The 21377-nt window shown below is 38.6% G+C and overlaps 1 long non-coding RNA gene across 3 annotated transcripts; it reads left to right on the top strand.

Moving 5' to 3' along the window:
• The first annotated feature begins 901 nt into the window (after positions 1 to 901).
• LOC101751176 lies at positions 902 to 20887 on the top strand. Of its 3 annotated transcripts, none has more exons than XR_005859530.2 (5): positions 902 to 983; positions 11482 to 11613; positions 14055 to 14142; positions 15363 to 15559; positions 19297 to 20887. It is a non-coding gene; the product is annotated as an uncharacterized LOC101751176 (long non-coding RNA). The 3 variants fall into 3 exon arrangements; XR_006939264.1 differs by having other exon boundaries at positions 11441 to 11613; XR_001466286.3 differs by lacking the exon at positions 11482 to 11613.
• Positions 20888 to 21377: the final 490 nt, after the last annotated feature.

The following is a 21377-nucleotide window of genomic DNA, read 5'->3' as shown; positions in this document are numbered from 1 at the left end:
AAAGGGGCCTCGCTCTGCCCTCATGAGGCCCCACCTGGAGTACTGTGACCAAGCCTGAGGTCCCCAGTACACGAGGGATGCAGAGCTGTTGGAGTGGGTCCATAAGAGGGCCACAGAGATGCCCAAAGGTCTGAAGCACCTCTCCTGTGAAGTAAGGTTGAGGGAATTGGAATTGTTCTGCCTGGAGAAAAGAAGGCTTCAGGGAGACCTCACTGCAGCCTTCCACTGCAACTCGAAGGGAGCCTACAAGCAGGAGGGAGCTGATTTTCTACATGGTCTAGTAGTGACAGGACAAGAGGGAATGGTTTTAAACTAAAAGAGGAGAGATTTATGCTGGATGTTAGGAAGATATTTTTTACTCAGAGCGTGGTGAGGTGCTGAAACAGGCTGCCCAGAGAAGTTGTGGATGCCCCATTCAAGGCCAGGTTGGATGGGAGCCTGGGCAGTCAGATCTAGCAGTTGGCAACCCTGTCCGTGGCATGGGGGTTGACCTTTAGGGTCTCCTCCAATCTAAGCCATTCTATAATTCTATTACATAATTCTAAGTCTGGAGAAAGAAGTTTGAAACAGGAGAAGGTAGCAAAAATTACAAATGGTTCAAAAAAAGTAGCAGATCCAAAGCAGATAGTGACAATTGTCAGAAGTAACTGTTTATGCAGACACACCAGGATGGAATGATCTGTGTTAGGACTTCTGATGGGCTTGTATTCAGGATATTATAGAAAAAACTTTGAAAACCTGTTTATAAGAATTGAGTGCTAGAACTAGTGTAATACACCTATACACGTCAAAGTTCTGATAGCCTGCAGATGGCAGTGTTTGTAGTTACGATCACTTGTTGCCCTGGTTTTAGTGATATTCCACATTATGACATCATGAGACACGCTGTTAGTACTGGATCACACTACCAGGGAACTCTACTTCCTGGGTCTTAGCTCCCAGCAGTCTTGGTTATTCTCACATGGGTTTCAGCTCTCCAAGAGGTAAGACAGACACTGAGAAGGGACAGACTTCCCAGTATTCTCCCCATGTGATTTCTGATCCCAGGTAGAAGAGGTAGAAAAATGAGTCAATTGGAGAAAACGCTCTTTTCTGTTTCCAGGTACCACAGTGAGCAACATGGTTGGAAATTCTCTCTCTTTGTTGTTTATTACCCACAACTCTCTTTTATATCATTATATTATATTATCGTAGATGCTTTTACCATTTGTTGTAAATTAATTCTCTCCTTGTCTCAGCTGAGTCTTCTCAACTTTTTTTTCCGCAACGGGGGGTGGAGGGGGAGAAGAAGTGGGAATGAGGTCCCTGTCACTTGTGATAACATCAACCAAACCTTGACATTCATATATTGGAATGTAAACTAGGACCAAGATGCTAAATTCTTTTTGGAAGATGTGGAGAAGGTTGTCTTGCAGGACAAAGATCACAAATGTGTCAATGTGTTATAACTGATGGGTTTACAGGAAGCTTTTCCAAGGACAGGAGACTAAGAGCAGCACTGCTAATCCATGAGTGGGTTTCCTGGACAGCTTAATTGTAGAATCAGAACTGCTTCAGAAACTAAAGGTCCTGGTGTGTGCTTTAATAGAGGTTATTCTATCTTCTAGGGAGTATCCTTACTAAGTAGGATGGGCTATGCTTCTTTTCTTAAGGACATGAATGACAGGGCAAGTTAATATTCATCAGTTGAACAAAGATACTCAGGTTACCAGGAGTGGCTGGCCAGGACAGTCTCCACCAAGTCCTCATTACTGGAAGCAGCTGACTGGTAGGGTGTCCACCCTAGAGATTCCACCAGCAGATACCAGCAGTGGTTGGCCAGCAAGACATCCACACAACCCTTAGTACCATGGCCATATTTATTACAGCTGGAGACCATAAAGCACCACATATCAGTATAGTTGAGGTCATTCACAGCAAGCAAGGATACTTAGTTACAGCTACAGAGCAGTTTCTCACAAGCAAGCTCTTTTTCATGGGCCAGTTGACTGTTCAGGTCTGTATTTTTCCACACAACAGCTTAATTCCAACCATGTATAGCTGATAATTACCTTGGAGTTAGGAGGCACAACTCTTTCATTCCATAGTAAAATAGAAACGAGACATGCAGCTGAGTTTCTCTTATCATAGAAGAGTTCTCTTTACTAAGGGCTAGACTTTCATGCTTTTGCAGATCTTGCTGCAATGTGGAATGAAATAATACTCCCAAAACTTGGATTCTGTAGTAAAACAAAGCTCTGTTTTCTAAAAAGGCCTACTACATTAAGAAACAAAAGATCTAGCTTTCTACTGTACTTTACAGCATGACCTTAGCTGTGCTCTATCACCAAAAGCCAGTGTAATAGAATGATTGCTATATTATCTGGCAGTTTTTCAATAATGAAATTTTCTTGCTTTCCAGCATGAATCTGCAGAGCACAAAGCTGAGAAATGAGTTTCTTTCATACTGTTTTATTATTTATACTCTTCAAACAATATATACCAACGTTAAAGGCTTATGGATAATATTTCAGAGGAAGGGACAATGCCATAAAAAAACCCTAACAAATATTTAAGGTCTATATTTAAAGCCAGTGAGGAATATAATTATTTTCTCTTATAGGATTTTTCTTTACAAGTTTTACAGAAGGATTTAAGACAAATTAAGTATTTAGCATCCTAAAAAATAAAAGGTCCTTCACTGAATGTGACTTCCTTATCGTTTGGTCACTGACAAAGCAAATTAACCATCTTACCACCTTTTCTCCAGTGTTGCTGAGATAAATTGTCTTGCTTTCCATTATTTTTTCTTTTTTTTTTTTTCCCAGGTGACACTATTTGACAAGTTTTGTGTTATCAGTTTCAACTTCTGCTCTTCTTACTAGTGTGCTAGAAAAGCCATCAGTGCACATAATTCAGAGTTATACACTTGTTTCCTCATGCTGAAATCTAGAAGCACTGCAATACATAACTACAAACTGTTATAATTTCATGTCTTGTTTTTAATAAATTAGAAAATAAAAGCTTCAATCTAGATATTCTCTATTTAGTATTAAAGGACTAAGTGTTGCTATAAAATCATGAAGATTACAACCACATTCATAAGTGAAGAGAGATCTTTGTCTCTCTGCAAGTCCTATGAAGTCATGAGTAATATTGGCTGCAGTGCCATCCTTCTAGAGGGAGATGAGAGAGATATTCCACACAGTGGAAGATTATGCTAATATTGCCTCTGCTTTCTTCTTCTTTTGAAGGGTTTTCTTATGGAATTCAGTGTCAGTTTCCTAGGTGACTCTTCCATGCCCTCTCACATTTTCCCTGTTCATTTTGCTAGTAAAGGACTGGAGTATTTTTGGAATGGAGATAGATGTTTGTATTGCTCTCTTGCTATTGTGAGTCATTTACTCTAGTGCACATTTGTTTCCTACTCTACCCTAAGGGAGAGAAAAAGATAAATGATCTACTTGGCTGAGAAATTTTAAATGAATAGAAGTCATACCTACCTTACCTCATTTGTTCTCACAGTGTGCTGTCAGCTTGTGGAAGAGAGGATTAGCAGAAACATTTAGTTTTCTTACTTGTTTAACAGAAAGAGACATGAAAAAGTCACTTGACTAATAAGTCATGATCAAAAGCAAATTCAGTGACCCTGCTAGGCTTAAGCAGTCTGAACTGTTCTATAGACGGTTGGTGCATTTGCTTATTTTTGGGTTTGCTTTACTAGGTCATTTTGAAAGAATCTTTAAGGATGTTCTATTAACTTTTACTCTCCTCCCTGTCTTTAAATATCTGTACTACCTAAATTAAAACAAAAAATAAATTGAATCTAACATTTTCCACAGTAGTAAGAACTGTTACTAGAATTGACTCTTTGAAATACTCTTTTATCTATTATCTAAATACTCTTTTTCTATTACACTAACTTTTTGCTTTAGAAATAGAATTCTTCAAGCAACATTTGGCTGTTGGCAAAGATATTACTTTGTTATGTCTATCTTTGCCCACAGAGGCTTGCTATATCTGTTATGTCTAAAATAACATTTATATAATTAATCTATCAGTCATACTTCTCCCTCCAGTCCTATCACTTGTTACCTCAAAGAAGAGGCTGGCCTCTGCCTCGTCCCCACCTCCTTTCAGGAAGCTGTAGAAAGTTAGATGATCTCCCCTGACCCTCCTCTTCTCCAGACTAGATGATCCTAGTTCCCTCAGTCACTCCTGATAAGACCCGTCACCAGCTTTGTTGTCCTCTGGAAACGCTCCAGGGCCTTATTGTCTTTCTTGTAGTGAAGAGACAAAAACTGAATGTAGCACTCGAGATGCAGTCTCATCAGAGCTGAGTACAGAGGGATGATCACCTCCCGCTCCCACTAGCAGCACTATTTCTGATACAAGCCAGGATGTCATTGGCCTTCTTAGCAACCTGGGCTTAGTGTTGGCTCATGTTTAGCTGAGTGTCAACCAGCACTCCCAGGTCCATTTCTTCCACACAGTCTCCCATCCACTCTGCCTCAAGCCTGGAGTTGTTGCAGCCAAAAGTGCAGGACCTGGCACTTGGTCTGTTGAACTTCATTCTACTGGTCTCAGCCCAGCAATCCAGCCTGTCCAGATCCCTCTGCAGGGCCTTCCTACTCCCAGGCAGATCAATACTTCCTCCCAGCTTGCTGTCATCTGCACTTACCAAGGGTGCACTCAGACCCCTCACCCAGCTCACCAGTAAAGATATTAAACAGAATAGGCCACAATACAGACCCCTGGGGAACACCACTCATAACCGGTCAACATCTGGATGTAACTCCATTCACCACCACAGTCTGGACCCGGCCCTCCAGCAAGTTCTTTGCACAGCAAAGAGTGTACTTGCCCAAGCTATGGGCTGCCAGCTTTTCTAGAAGAATTCTGTGGGAGAGTGTCAAAGGATTTGATGCAGTCTAGGTAGACTACATCAACAGCCTTTCCCTCTTCCATCAGATGGGTCACTCAATTGTTCAAGGAGATCAGGTTGTCAAGCACGATCTACCATTCAGGAACCCATGCTGGCTGGGTCCAAACCCCATTGTCCTACACACGCCATACGATCTAACTCCAGATGATCTGCTCCATAATCTTACCTGGCAACAAGAACAGTGTGACAGTCCTGTAGCTCACCAGATCCTCCTTATGACCCTTCCTGTAGATGGGAGTCAAATTGGCAAACCTCCAGTCCTCTGGGACCTTTCTGGTTGACCAGAAACACTTACAGGTGGTGGAAGGAGGCTTGGCAATCACTTCTACTGGCTCCCTCAGCACCCTCAGGTTGACCCATGGACTTGTGATAATCCAAGTGGAATAGTAGGTCTCTAGTTTCCACATGAATTATGAGGGGTTTATTCTGTTTTCCATCCCAGACAGAGGGTCAGAGGGTAGAATACCTCGAGGATAAGGTCTGACTTTTAGAGATGGAGGTAAAGAAGGCATTGAGAACCTTAGCCTTTTCCTTATCCTCAGTGGTCATAGTCTCTGATGCATCCAGTAAAGGATGGAAAGTCTCATTAGCCCTCCTCTTACTGTTAATTTATTTGTAAATTTTTTTTTTCTCTTTTACTACAGTGGCCAGATAAAATTCAAGCTGGACTCTTGTCTGAGATTTTCTCCCAGCCTATGCTAACAACTTCTTTGTACTCTCCCCAAGTACTCCTCCTGCGTTGCCTGTCCCTTTTTCCATAGGAGATAAGCTCTCTTTTTCTCCTGGAGCCTCAGAAAAAGTTCCCTGTTCATCCACACTGGTCTTCTTCCCTGCAGGCTCATTTTGTGGCACAGGGAGACAGCCTGCTCCTGTGCCTTTAAGACTTCCTTCTTGAAGTGCGACCAGCCTTCCCAGACTGCTTTACCCTTTGAGACTGAATCCCAAGGACACCTAGCCACCTAGCCAGAGTCCTTCAATGTCTGCCTTCTGGAAGTCCAAAGTAGCAGTTTTGCTTGCTCCCTCAGGGGAGCAAAAGCTTTTTTTTTTTTGTTTTTCTTCCTGACTTCACCAAAAACAGAGAACTCTACTACTTTGCGGTCACTCTCTCCAAGACAGGTCCCAGCCTTCATATCTCCCACCAGACCTTCTCTGTTTGTGAACAGCAGATCTAGTGGAGCACCTCCCCTAGCAAACTCTCTTACCACCTGGAAGTTACGTTCCACACACTCTAGAAACCTCCTAGACTGCTTCTTCTGCACTCTTGTGTAATTGCCTTATATATTACAGAAGTTGAAGTCCCCCATGAAAACAAGATTTCATAACTTCTACCAGCTGCTCACAGAATGCCTCATCCATTTCTTCATCCTGGTTAGGTAGCCTATAACAGACCAGCATGTCAGCTTCATTGGCCCTCCTGCTGATCCTTACCTATAGAGATTCAACCTTATCATCCCTAGCCCAAAGCTTAATGACATTAAAACATGGAGATCCACATTACTGTCCCTCCTTCCTTGACTATCACTTCTGAAGAGCTTATAATCATCCATTGCAGCATGTCAGTTATGGAAGCAATCCCATTATGTTTCAATAAGAGTAACAAAACCATAGTTACCTGCCATACTATGGCACTGATGTAAATGAACTTCACTTGAGCCCCTTGCTTCACCCCCCGTTCCACTATCATTCCCCCAGGCTCATCTCTAGCAAGCCTGATTTTATCCCTTTTCCCCATCATACTCAGTTTGAAGCCCTCTCAGTGAGCCCTGACAGCTCCTGGGTTAGGATCCATTTCTCCCTTTGGGACAGACGAGACCCACCTGCAGCCATCAGGCCAGGTGCAGAGTGAACTGCCCAGTGGTGGGAAAATAAACCACTAAATTCCTGCAATTGTAACAGCCTCTAAGCCACATATTTATGAGATGGCTTTTTCTGCTCCCCTTAGTATACCTGAATAGGTCCAGAGATTTTTAGATGTTTCAACAGAATTTGCAACGAATGGATTAGTGAAGATGGGGGCTGCTTTTGCAATGCAATACATATGCAAAAAAAAAAAAAAAAAGTTAAAATTTTAGGGACCTTCTGCATAACTTCAGTTTGCCCTTTCAAACAAGCTTTGGTTTCACACAAGGGTATTTCAGCTGGCTTGGTTGAGGGCAAGATGAATCTGAGTCAGCAGTGTGCCCTGGCAGCCACAAGGGCCAACTGTACCCTTCAGTGCACTAGGCCCAGAACTGCCAGCAGAACAGGGAAAGGGACTGTCCTATTTTGCTCTGTGTTGGTGCAGCCTCACCTCCAGCACAGGGTGCAATTTTGGATGCTACAATATAGAAAGAATATAGAACTACTAGAAAGCCTCCAAAGGAGGGCTACATAGATGGTGAAAGATCTAGAGGGCAAGAAGTGTGAGGAGTGGCTGAGGTCCCTAGGTTTGCTCAGCCCAGAGCAGGCTGAGGGGAGCCCTCACGGTGGCTGCAGTCCACACAGGGAGCAGAGGGCAGCACTGAGCTCTCCTCTTTGGGGAAAGAAACAGGGCCCAAGGGAATGGCATGGAGCTGTGACAGGGGAGGGCAGGGGTGTTAGAAAAAAGGTTCTGTACCAGACTGTGATGGGCTTGGAACAGGCTCCCCAGGGCTGTGAGCACAGCAGGGTTTTAGTTTTCCCCTTCCCAGAGATTCCCCTCCTAACCAGAGTGTAGAAACAGAAAGATCGCTGGCACAGTTGGTTTGGGATCTGGCAGATTAGGTAAACACCAGTAGTCCCTGCAGCATAAGTGCCCGCACATACGGGGATTTCTTGAGGCAATTTGGAGAAGTTGCAAGAAGTTTGACAACCAGTGCTTAACTAACAGTCAGAATCTGTATGTAATTTTAGTAACTGGAGGAACATTTGTGCACTGAACTGTGTATCTGTATTGAAATTTGTCAAACTATGAGTAAGGAGTGGGGTGCGCCACTGCAAAGCCAAGTATTGAAGAACTTTGATTCAGTGGAGCAAAAAAAATGTAATGAAGGCCATTATTTTATTATGTATATGAGAAAAGTTACAGTTAAACTCCATCTGAGTGAAAGCACAGCAACAGTATTTTAACTGAATTAATATACATCACCATGAAGTAGTTGGTGACATTTTTGCCTCATTTTTAGGGTTAAAGCAGGCAGTAACAAAGGAAAAATATTTTGGCTTCCTCATATAGGAAGTTAAAAGGTCACTATTGTTTGAAGAACAGGAAATACTCCTGCTAAATAGCTCTCCTTAGGAAAGCTTTATGTGTGAGTGTGGCAAGTCATGCCTAGCCAAAAAACCTAGAACTGAGAAGGATCCATGAAATCTCTCGTACTGTAAATGAGACTGCACAATCACAGAATTCTTTGAGATGGAAGAGACTCTTAAAGATCATCTAATCCAACTCCCTTGCAAAGAACGTGGGCATCTACAGCTAGATCAGAGTGCCCAGAGCCTAGTCAAGCTTGACCTTGAATGCCTCTAGGGACAGAACATCCACCACGTCTCTTGCAAAATGTGCCAGTTCCGCACTTCCCTTATTGTAAGAAATTTCTTCCTTATATCCAATCTTAATCTCTCTTCTCTTTTAGTTTGACACCATTTCTGCTTGTTCTACCACAACAGACCCTGCTCAAGAGTCTGTCCTCTTCTTTCTATAGCCTCCCACTAGATATTGAAAGGCCGCTCTCAGGTGTCCCTGGAGCCTTTCCTTGTCCAGGCTGAACAGCCCCAGTTCTCTCAGCTTCTCCTCTTAAGAGCAGTATTTCATCCCTCAGATCATTTCTTGTGGCTCTCCCCTTGATACACTTCAACAGGTCCATATCTCTCCTGCAGTGAGGACTCCACATCTGGATGCAGTACTCCAGGTGAGATCTCAGAGGGGCAGATCCCCTTCCCCACTCTGCTGGCCAGACTGCTCTTGATGCAGCCTATGATATGGTTGTCTTTCAGGGCTGTGATGGAGCATTGCTGGCTCATGTCTGGCTTGGCATCCACCAGTACCGCCAAGTCCTTTCCGGCACGGGGGTGCTTTATCCTTACATCCCCCAGCTACTACTGATAGTAGGAGTTGCCACAATCCAGGCCCACTGCTTAAGCCCCTCTAGGTCTCTCAGGTGTAAGCCCTCTATGTCCCTCAGGTGTATTGACTGTACCAACAGCTCGGTGTCATCTGCAAACTTGCTGATGGTACACTTGATCCCACCATCAATGTCATCAGTGAAAATCAATACTAAAGAATATCGGTCCCAGTAATGACTCCTGATGGACACCTCTTGTCACTGATCTCCATCTGGACATTGAGTCATTGGCCGCCACTCTCTGTCTATGATCTCACAACCAGTTCCTTGTCCATTGAACAGTACACTCATCTAACCCACATCTTTCCAATTTGAAAAGAAGGGTGTTATGGGTGACCTTGTCAAAGGCCTTACTGAATTCCAGACAGATGACATCAGAGTTTCTTCCCTTGTCCACTGAGGAAATTATGCCATCATAAAAAGCCACAAGATTGATCAGGAAGGACCTGCTCCTTCTCTTACTTTACTTTACTTTAGCATAGCTTCCAGTAGGATCTGTTTTATCATCTTCTCTTGGGCAGTTATGAGCCTAAAAAGAGAAGAGAGCATCTACAGTCATCTACAGCTGTGTATGTTCAATCTGGCTCTGTTTGAGAAAGATGGGAAGATCCGAGAGGAAAAAACTCCATTTTCTTGCTTATAAAAGATGTACTTCCAGGACTAAAACTTGAGGGATGATGTCAGTGAAGACAGTTCAGTGAGAACTTGCTGGAAGAGACTGATAGCTTTTAAAAAGAATGCTTAAGTAAATAATCACATTGATTTTATTGTTCAACTTTTAGATGTGTACATAATGTACTGCAGTCTGGACAGTGGGGAAGTAGACTTGGAGTCTTCTGGTACTTATCCTTCCCAATGAGCAAGATGGTAGACAAACAATCTGACTTTCGTAAATGGGAGTTGATATTGCTTGTGTCTGGATTATGCATAAAAACCTATATTTTATAGAAGTTGCTGCATAAGCAGCACTTTATACGTCATCCATATTTGCTTCAGAGATCTATCTCCTGCTAACAATTATGTTAATTTCGTGTGTTGTGTGCTGTGCTATATCTATCTACCCAAACTTCATGTACTTCATGAGTGACCTTTAATTGTGAGTATGTTGCTGGATTTGAAATGCTTGCAGATACCTCACTGTTGCTAATCTTCAGGCATGGAAAGCTATTAGCACCACTGACTAATGATTCAGTGTAACAGAAGTGAGGTCTTTCATTTTATCAGTGTGCCTAATAGACCTCTCTGCTGCATACAATAAGCATTTTAATTTTACCAGAGGAATCTTTTACAAGTTAATTTTATGAATATGTTAATAACCATGGGAATGCCTGAAATAATTGGAGAAGTCTCTATTTTTCTTGCTGAAGTCTGGAAACCACCTTTTTAGTACAACATTAAAAGCAATTTGTGTCAGTTGGTGTTCATGGTTTGCTCAGTTTTTGTAAAATGTTCATTGCCCTAGAACTTTTTTGCAATTTTATGTACTTTCAAAGCTACCAATGAAGAGAACTTTATTACATATAGGAATTAGTGAAACTAGAGATGTAGACTAAGCAAAAATTACAAAGTTTATATTTGAGATAACTCCAAAAGGTTAAAATTAATTATTTTGCTGTGTAAACTGTACATTTCCAAAGGTCAAAATTAATGTCTTAAATTGTCATAATTAAGTATTCTCAAAAGTAAAATTTGAAGTAACGTGTACCTAGTTTGTGTAAGTAGTGGAAATACATATGACATCATGAAATGGTCTGGAGACATTATGCAAAAACACTAAATTCCTCTTCCACTCCTCTCTTTTCTGTCACTCCGAAAATGCCCAAATCTGACATAGAGAAAAATTTCCTGGGGATGTGACATATCTAAACTTCCATAGCTTATTCTCATATTGTGTAATTTCTCTCTAAAGTAGTTAGTGGCTTTAGCAAACTGAGTGAAAACTTTATGGAAATCAACAACAACAACAACAACAACAAAACTGCAGATGAGATTTGATGAACTACTAAGTTTCTTTGGAGTCATCAGAAATGTGAAGAAATTGGGTTGTTTTTGCTGAAGAAGTGCTAGCCTTAAGTTCTTCTATAGATACTTTCAATATTTGGTTTTTTTTTTTTAATTTTGTATTTAAAATATCTTATAAGGACAGGAGCTTTTCAGTACTCATAGAAACAAGGGACATTCTCTCCTACCCTTCTGAAGAGAGTGTCTTAAAATGTGACCAGCACTGATCGACCTCAGGACCTTCAAAAGCAATTTTCCAGGGGACCTTACTAACTAGTTCCCTGAGCAGCCTAAAATGAGTTCACCTCATTGAAGTTGAGCTTTTTGTGTCAGTTTTCCTCTTATCACCAAAGATTTTAATTTTGACTATTTTATGATCACTATGGCCAAGATGAATCAACACTTCACTCACGAGACCTTCTCTGTTCACAAGGATCAGACCTAGGAGGACATTTTCCCTTGTCAACTCTCTAGATATCTGTACCAGGAAGATGATGAAGGCCACTATGTGGTGAATAGCTGCTGCAATAATGGCATGGAGCTGGGACCAGGCTACAGGATGAGCTGGGCTAGACAGTGAGTTGGACATACCTGCTATGAGTGCTGGTAAAAATAAATTCGATTGCTTTATCCTCTGCAACCTCATCTTTTCGTGGTAAAAAGAGAAAATCTCACTTTTGTCCTTGTTCTCTAACCTCTATTCCTTTCTGTATTCCAAGAAACTCCGGCCCAGCCTGAGTAGGAAAGATCAGTTTTGTCTTCCCCATTCACTAGTCTAGAGTATGCTCCAGATTTAGTAAACTGTAAATTCATTTCCTTGCTTGCTACCTTCCTCATACAGACAAACTCCCTGTTTGTATATGAAATCCTGCACAACATTAACTTCATCTGCAGAGTATTTCCAGTCTTGTGTATGAGAAAGCGGTTTTGTCAGGTTGCAATGTGGAGTGGTATTCTTACATGATGACATGACATGATTGATAACATGATTGCAGACACGGTCTGAGCTCTGTGCAACTGTTCCATTACAGCCTTTTCTGTACTAAAAATGTGCCCTACAAAACTGCCCAGCTGAAAATGGGAATAGCAGCATTACTTTGTTTCATGATCCAGCTAAATATCACAAACGCATTAAACAAATTGTCTCTGGAAAAAAAAAAAAAATAGGATCTGTATATTGTAAACTTTACAGATGTGAGATTATTTATGTTTCAATGATACCAGGGAAGTTGTGGTAGAAAATAACATTCAAGATTTTGGAAACAGAAAAGGATACTGTGTCTTTTTATTTTTATAAAATATCTTGTAAACTATGCCAGCAAAGTAACTCTGTGGTCACTCTGTAGGAAAGCCATTTTTCTTCTCTAGTCAGAATTATGATGGTATTTAGGTAGTTACTGGCAGGACACAACTATGATGTCTTTGCTTTACTCTTTGTAATATCAGTCTGTTGAATTAAAAACAGCCAAGCATATTGAAGTAAATGATAAGCATCAAAAGTAATAATTTCAGTGTTGTTTTTGTTCTGCATCTCTTATTATATTCCTTTACCTTCCGCTTTTGATTAATGTTATCTATTCAAGTGATGGAGGAGTTAAATTTCTTCTAAGGAGGTCAGAAATTCTTCTGTTTTTAACATAAGATGAAAGTGATTTAATAAAAGTGTCATTTGTCTTTTTTGTTTTTGTTGCTAGGTTTATAAATGTAGGGCTAGTGTTTGAAGGATTTACAATGTGGCATTTGGGCTTAAAATACAAACACACAACAACTGAAAGCGATGCTTGCCTTATTCTCAGCATTTATCACAGATCTTTGCAGTTTGTTGCTATTTCTCCTCTCTTCAGCTTCAAATTGGTGCCAGGCAAAGAAGAACAAAACAGCTCTTTGGGAAAAGCCAGATTCTGTTGTTACAGCTAATAGCAAATCACAGTTACTTTTGATCAAGCTGGGATTTCAGCTGTGGTGTCTGATGAATTGATTACTTTAGATTTGTTTAGTTATGTTTTAGTCCTTGGCTTTTTACTGCTTGGCAAACACAGATCATTATGATTTCAGAACCTTGGTGCTCAGTCCTCTGGTTGAACAGAAAAACCAATTTAAAATCTTGATTGCTTGCTCAAAGTTACCTATTGGACTAGCATAAGCACACAGTTAAATAACTCTGTGCCAGGCACGTAAATGAATTTTCAGTGAAAATATGGGATGCTGAGTAACTTAATTTTCTTGCATATTGCTAATGTGCTGTAAAGTAAAAAGTCATTAGACTCTGTGTCATTCTTTGTAATTAAAACCCTTAAAAACGCATTTAAATTTAATATTTTCCCATTTTTTAAACTTTTGGTGGAAAGATTTCCACCCATTAAGTTTTATATGCTTTAATTTCCTTGAAATGCTAAAGCAGATCTTCACAGATATATTTGAAGCAATTGAAATTTTTTATCGTAACAACCCCCCCCCCCCCCCCCCAAAAAAAAAAGAAAAAAAACAAAAAAAAAACCCAAAACAAACAGAAATCTGTAATGGTTTTAGTATAGCAAGTAGTGGTTGTTTTTCTGGGGAAAGCAGGTATGGGTGAAGATATGAACCCATCTCTGTTTACTCTCTCTTTTCTTTAGATTGTCTTTGCTTTGAACAACATGGAATGGTGAAACCTTCCTTTGAGCCTTAATTTGTTAACAGATGTGAACTGAGAAAATGTTGCCAAAAATAAGAGACTGCTCTTCTTCCAAATCTTCCTCTTTAGACTTCGTTACTGTTAATATACGCAAAATAGCAGTAAAGTTTTTAAGGAATGGAATAGTAAATACAGAGAGGGAAGAATGTCCTGAGCTAACTCTGTAAACAGTGAGTTAGACAGTTGAAAGACACAGTCCTTCTGCAGCCACTGTACTTATAGAAGGAGTGACAGACCTGGCACTGAAATGAAAAATCACCAAAAAGAGCAATATAGAAACATAGCTAAATACCAAACTGTGACAGAATTTCATACAGATATTGTAAGCAAAATAATCAATAAAATTGATTGAAGTTATCTGCTGACTTTACAGAAAACTTCAGCAAAAGTGGAGTTGAACCCTTTTGTTTCCTCAACATGAAATCATGGTTGAACAGCAGTGATTCTGCTAAGTTTGTTAGGTAAGCTTTTGTAGAAGGCATATTCAGTTTTTTTATTCATCCATAAAGAGACATTATGTCATGGTTTTCCATAGGCATTCCATTTTATACATTGTATAAATTTGCATATAGATATATAGATATTTTATATTGTATTATCTCAGTTTCTTTTACCATATCTAATGGATTAGTTTATCAAAGTTGAGGTCCTCCTTCTCACTTCTCCACTGGCTTCCTGTGTGGGGAGGTATGGTAGAAGAGCCTAGCTCTCCTGTTGCATGACAGAAGACCCTGAACTTGTGACACACTACTTCAAAAATATGGATTTTTTCTTGCTTCTAAATCAAAGCTATTTTCAAATACAAATTCATGTTAAAAAAGCAAAACCTATGACAATGATTCTTTGTCCTGCAGTATGAAATGCAGAATGTTGATGAGAGATTGCAAAGATAACCTTAATCTGTTTTTAACTGGCATTCCTTCCATAGTGATATATCATGAGGTACTTCTTGAGAAGTAGTCTTAAATGAAAAGTATGTTTTTATCGCTGCGAGACTGACTATACATACACTCACATATAAACAAAGTAGGGTTCCACAGGTGTTTAACTAATCTGAGTAAAACCCTAAGATGAATAGGAAAGGACAAGAAGCATCATTACTTTTCTAAAACATTTATAGAAATCTAAAGCCAACTTACAGTGTTTTGAACATAAAGACTTTGTCTTATCTACATCTATAGGTCCAGGAATCAAAATTTAACTTCATATTAGTTTCCAAGAAAAGGAACATTTTCAATGGGTAAAAAAAGAAAGTCTTACATCTGTGTTAAGAACCTGATGTTCATCCACTTCTGATAGTCATCTTCATAAAGCCTATGTAATTGTATTTTCTAAGTCTCAAGTATGAGGAAAATGCAACAACAATGAAAGACCAGATCTCTTGAAACTGATGTATCTCACACAGTATCTGATAAGCCTTGCTGCCAACAAATTAATATAAATAGCCTGCAAAGTGCTGAAGTAACAGGCTAATTGTTGTAATTATTAGATATTCCCCTAATGTATTTGATGTCATTAGACAGTGGATGCACTGGAAGCAGATAAAATAATTGACAGTGAGTAGTTAGTTTTCTTAGAGAATTTGGACTCAAATGTGTGTTATATCAAAATCCCTTTATGAAGCAGTAACTCTACTGGTGACCTTCTGCCTTTACTTTCTTTACATGTAAAAAAAATTCAGCTCTACTTGGCAAGCGTTTCAGAGCTATCCTACAGAACAGACTGATATGGATGGATTGGTAGAGAGGGAAGACATTATTAGCCCATGGTTTCACGGATTCACATATACTCCAAAATGTCAAGAAAGAGAGCAACAGATGTAAGAAAGCCTAAATTCAGTCCTGATCTCTGTTATACTCTGAAGAGTCTATTCATGAGGTATGAAGTTTAACAAAATTCATTTTCATTTATTTTCTACTCATGAAACTGCTTGTTTTTATCACAATTTTAAGTATACTCTGTAGAAATATCCTAGTTAGAACAGAGTCTACTAATGAAGTAGTAAAATCTTCCAAAATGTGTTAACAGTTTTACATCTCCTTTTTGAAGTCATCACTTGAGAGCTCACAATTTGGTTGCCAAGCTAGTGATATCTATTGTTGCCTTACTAAGTGCATGAATGATTATTAGCTATGTGTTTACATGTATCCCAACATCAAGTGAGAGCTGGATCTACAAGATAGCATGTTTATAGTACAAGAAAAAAGAACTCTACTTTTCAGCTTATCAGCAACTCTTGAAGAAAATACCTTTTTGTGTGTTACACTTAGCTGTATGGTACAGTATGCATCATGCTAGTTGTAGGAGGCTATAAGTTTTAACTGATATTAAAACATATAAAAGAGATAAAAAATTAAAACTTGCTCTCAGGCAAGTGACCTAACTAGGAACTAGTGAAAAACTTTGAGGAACTCAGAATAGGAATGAGAAGGGACCACTTGGGCTCAAATAAAGGGCTTTTTAAGCAGTCTTACTTTAGGTAAAATTATTTGAGATACAAGAGCTTAAAATCATTTTACATTCTTGTGTGTAGTCATATATTAAACAAGGGAAATCAAATGCATTTGATAAGATTGTCAATAATCTGTTTGGACGTATTGTTTTTTTTTTTTTTTTAAATTTCTGTTGAGGCCGTGGATGCTAATATTAAGTAAAATCCCTCTGAATCATTTCACAGTTTTAATGCACAATTTCATGGTGAGAATGAAGATTTTTCTCTTCCATTTTTGTAATTTTTTACTTGAGGTATTACTATTTATTTCATCCACATCCTTGGGCAAATCCAGAGCTGTAAATTGTCATAGTTGTTACTTATTCAAAGCTATTTAACTGAGGTAATAGAGATGACAACTTGTATTTTTACTGAAGGGTATAAAACCAGGAAATAGATATGAATATATGAAAAGAAATATTTTTATTCTTCTTTGTTTATTACAGTCATCCATGTAGTAGTAGTCATCTATGAAGTCATCCACTTAAGTCATAACTATATAGCCAGAAGTGTATCTTTCATATTGATTGATTTGGTCTGTGTGAAAAGAATAGGTTTTGCTTTACAAAAAGTTGTGTACGGAACACACAGAAGCATTAACCTGAAGAAAATGAGTCCAGCAGCAGCATCCAGTATTACTTTTCACTATATCTGTACAGAATCTTTTCCCGTTCTCTTACAATGCATTTTATCACAAAATATAGCACAGGACAATGTCTTACAAGCAGAGTCAATTTCTCAAACACTTCATGACACAAATAGGCCTTCAAGTAAAAACCAAATCTGATTTTTTTTCTTTTTAGAGAAAGAACGCCAGTGATCTTGATCCAAATTACTGTCTACTTATTCTCCTAAATACATGTGGGAAAAAAAATCGCATTAAATTAAGGAGTAGCAATACCTGAAGTAAAATTTATGTATTTTACTTGGAAAAATATGAGCTTTTTTCTAGGAAGCTGAAACTATTGATTTCAGTCTTTAGCTTGCTCTTCATTTTGGTATCTTGAGCCTGAAATATCTTAGGAAAGGATGAAGCACTGCTTGTGGGTGGGTGACTTGGAAATCATCTCCCCTGTTCTGTGGACTGACTGACAGAGCTGAGTATAGTTTTCATAACCATCATTTGCTGGATTTTATCCCTACCGTGCTGCAGTGAGTGACAAAAATATATATTTTTCTGTTTGTTTTTCTTTTTTTGGCATTAAGCACTGAAATTGACATTGGCTGGAATGTAAACTCTAGCCAAGCAGTAAATCCATCAACATTTAACATTTGAGCCTATAAGATAGCTATTTTTTAAACTATAAACTGAATTCTGAAGTTTAAAGGAACTGACAAGAGCTGGAGGTGTTTCTGACAAGATTTTTTTTTTCTTGTTTTATGTTAGGATTTGTAGGAAGTATTTTTCCCCCTGTTGTAATATGGCAATTTAACCTTCCTCCTCCCCGCCCCCCCCCCCCCCCCCCCCCCAAAAAAAAAAAAGAGGACTATACCATAGGACTAGAAGTAGTGGCCATTTATTCTGCAAATCAACCTTGTCCGTGGTTGATAATGCATCAAAGATAGCTACAACGTGAATGGGAAAAAAGATTTGTAGGCAGAAACAGAAGAAGAATGTAAAATACCTACTCATTCAAGAATTTGTGTAATATTTATGCTTTTATAATGTAGATGATGACATTGTACAGAGAGCCTGTGAATAGCATCTTCCTCTCCCTCTGAAAGTTATAATAGATCTTTGCATTGAAAAAAAACAAAAACATGAGATAAAAAAATTTTACTTCGGATGGCAAACCATCTAGTAACCATCTAGTTGCTTCAAAAATTTCAAAGTAACAAAAAATCATGCAGCAATTTTGCAACAATAGGTGACTTTTCTTTCTGCAGAGTGGCTTGCAGGCCTGCTGATATTCTAGAGAAGTGGATAAGCAACACAACTATACGAAGTTGATCTGTATAGGTAGTGTTTCTAACATTGTGTCATTGTGTCACTACTGTTGCTTTTTGCTGCAGTGCCGGCTGCAAAGACAATGCTGCGACTGTGATGGTGTGTTGGCCCAAGCTCCAGTATCACACTGTTTGAAAATTATGAAACAGAATATATTACTGGAAATGATGTAATTCTGGGAGATCGCTTCTGATTCATGCACTCAGATATGGTAGACGGGCAGATCAGTGTAACTCACTGAAGTCTGCACAGATACTGCTGCCAGCAACAGATCATGCTTCTATAATTCCACTTGTTACTTCTTCAAAATGAAAAAAAAATTGGCAGTGGTTTGTGGACAGTTTCTGTTCTGTCTCCCTCACTGTACTTACCTCTGCTGCTGCATTTGCAAATGTTTTCAATTCTCTTCTATAATTTTACAAATCATATCTCTTCGATACTTTTATTTGATTTTATGGTTCTAGGCTCAAAATGTAGATATTTTAGGATTTGCAACTATGTCTTCACATATCCTTAAAAGTATTTTCCTGAATTTTCCTCAGATGACCAGAAGTTCACAGAAGTCCCATAACATAAAAAGATATTTCTAAGCCTTCATCTTGTCACTTACAAAAGAGGTTATTCTGCAATATTCATATTTTTGAAATAAGATAAAATAACAGAAACTGTGTTGCAATTTTATGTGATGTGATTTCTTTTTTATTCTGGGATTGAGGCTTAATCTTACGTTTTTCTCATATTCAGTCTCCATAGGAAAGGCTAACGTTAGGATCTCATACCCAAGTTTACAATGATTATTTTAATTACTTCAACTAGTAGTTCTGACAATTTTTAAGTCATCATGACATTGCATTTTTTCCACATGTATTTCTACCTGAAATTATTTGCAGTGTTTTAAATGAAGATTGAAACACATGATGGGGAGTGACATGTATGTGTCTTCTTCATTTTGTTTGACATAGATATTTAATATGTTTATGTCTAAAATAGAACAGTTCTCTCAACATTCAGTAATGTACTGTCACCTACCTACTTAAGAGAAACACTTTTTAAGGTCTGCTTCTTTTCTGGGTGTGTGGGACCTTCTTTCTCTCTCCCTTCTCTTTGCCACGCTGTACAACAAAAGTAAGCCCAAGGGACAACCTACATTCAAATTTCCTCTTTTTTTTATTCCAGATTATTAAAGATGAAGCTGATCAGATACCTTTGGTAATGCCTACTACATGTGCTATGATATTATTTCACAGGACATCTTGTTGAACTTACAATATAGTTAAGCTGCCATAGGTAAACTGTCATATCTTTATCGAAATAATACTCTTCTTGTGTAACTCTCATTGAGTGAAGGCTCTTACACTTCAGCTGTGGTATATACCAGAACTCTCTTTAGCATAGTAGACTTTAAGTTTCCATACAAAATTAAATTTAAATTTTTATTTCATCTGCAATATTTTACTTGATCTCTTTACATAATTACAGTGAATGCTAATGACTGCGAGCCAGAAACATGTGTCAGTTCTGACCTACTGCTTCACATGCTTTTGAAAATTTTTTCTGAAGATTTCAGGAGGGATTATTGCAGTTTTGTTGTGGCACTAGTAGTTCCAGAATGACTTAGATCGACCCATGGCAAATGGTCGGGCTGTGTTTCCACCTTTGGGGCAAACCGTCCCAGGTGTACTGAACACAACTCCATGTTAAAAAATACTTTGGCTTGCATTCGGTGGCCAAAGGAATTGAAAAGAAGGTGTTATCAATGTCAGTGTTGGAATACTACTTGGCTGCTTCTGACTCCAGTTCCTACAGGACATCTAACATGTCCAGAACAAAAGCAGTCAGTCGGGGTGTAACTGCATTCAGGCCATGGTAGTCTACCGTCAGCTTCTATTCTCTGGCTTTACGCACTGGCAGTATGGGGCTGTTTAAAGGTACAGTGTAGGTACTATGTCATGTCCATGTCATAAACTGCCAAGAACAATAGCACTGCACTTCTGATTTATCCTTCCATTTCGTCACCATGCTGATGACAAAAAGTGCATCCTAGATATGCATTTTGTTCATCGAAAAAAATAAGACAATAAACATAATTGGGTTAATTGAAAACTAGGTATAAGCTCACAGTGCTGTTGGACAATGAGTTAGGTAAGATGACTGTTCTAATATAGAAAGATGTCTCCTTGACCAACTGTGCAAATAGAGAAAGCAGTTCTAAACATCTAATTTATTTCCTTTGTATTTCTAGCATACCTGCTGTAAATGCAAGATTATAGTTGAAAATTTTGTACTATGGTGTAATTTGTTAAGCTATAGGCAGACTTCTGCAACTTCTGCATTGTAATTTCTGCTTTTTTTTTGGACCACGTTACAGCTTTCTTTTTCTAGTAAAATATTTCTAAATACACTTCATACTGTGTTTCTATTTTCTGACTGGCAACTTATCAGGAAGCATATGGTGTAAAAGCATACTGTATGTTATAACTCGAATAAATTCTGAAAAGCATTTTGATACATGTACATTTTTTTAAAGCTTTCTGCAACCTCTTTTCCTTTGAAATCCCCACTGAGTAGCTGCTCCAATAAGTAAGATGTTTATATTACATACTTCTTGCCATTCTTCTGGAATGTTGTTATTTACTTACTGTTTGCTTCCCTTTGGAATATCCTACTGTGTATGATATATTGATTTCAAATTACGCATACTACAACTTTTCATTTTACTTTTGCTTTTTGTTAGCTTTCTGGTAATGGAAGCAGAGACCACTGTACATCACCATTACTTGAAATGTCATTTAATTGTTTTAATGACTGTTAAATGCAGCACACATGTAACTACCACTACTGTTACAACACCTATGGCCTTGAAAAGTATGACAAAAGCAGATGTGTGTGAAACTGTTTTCTACTTTATCTACACATTTCACTAATGTGAAATGATAACTTTTGCTCCTCCTGTATCCAGTGCTATCTAAAGTTATATTTTACATTTGAAATGAAATTGATTTCATTGGAGAGGATATATGGCTAGATATTTGAGCACAGGAAGTAATCTTATTGAGTATTTTACTTAGCAATGATTTTCCTGTCTGGCACACTGTATAACACTGTGTATTCCGTTATACTTGAGGGCATTTTTCGATAACACATTAACAAAATCTACATGCATTCATACATACAACACATACATACTACATTCTATACATACTCAGTAATTTATCTACTTTCAGTGGGTTACCTCATATCATTAAACTTTACAAATC

Source organism: Gallus gallus, chromosome 4 (genome assembly GCF_016699485.2).
Source record: "Gallus gallus isolate bGalGal1 chromosome 4, bGalGal1.mat.broiler.GRCg7b, whole genome shotgun sequence".
Classification (NCBI taxonomy): Eukaryota; Metazoa; Chordata; class Aves; order Galliformes; family Phasianidae; genus Gallus; species Gallus gallus.
Note: the sequence above shows the minus strand (reverse complement) of the source record. Positions and strands in the feature narration are given on the sequence as shown.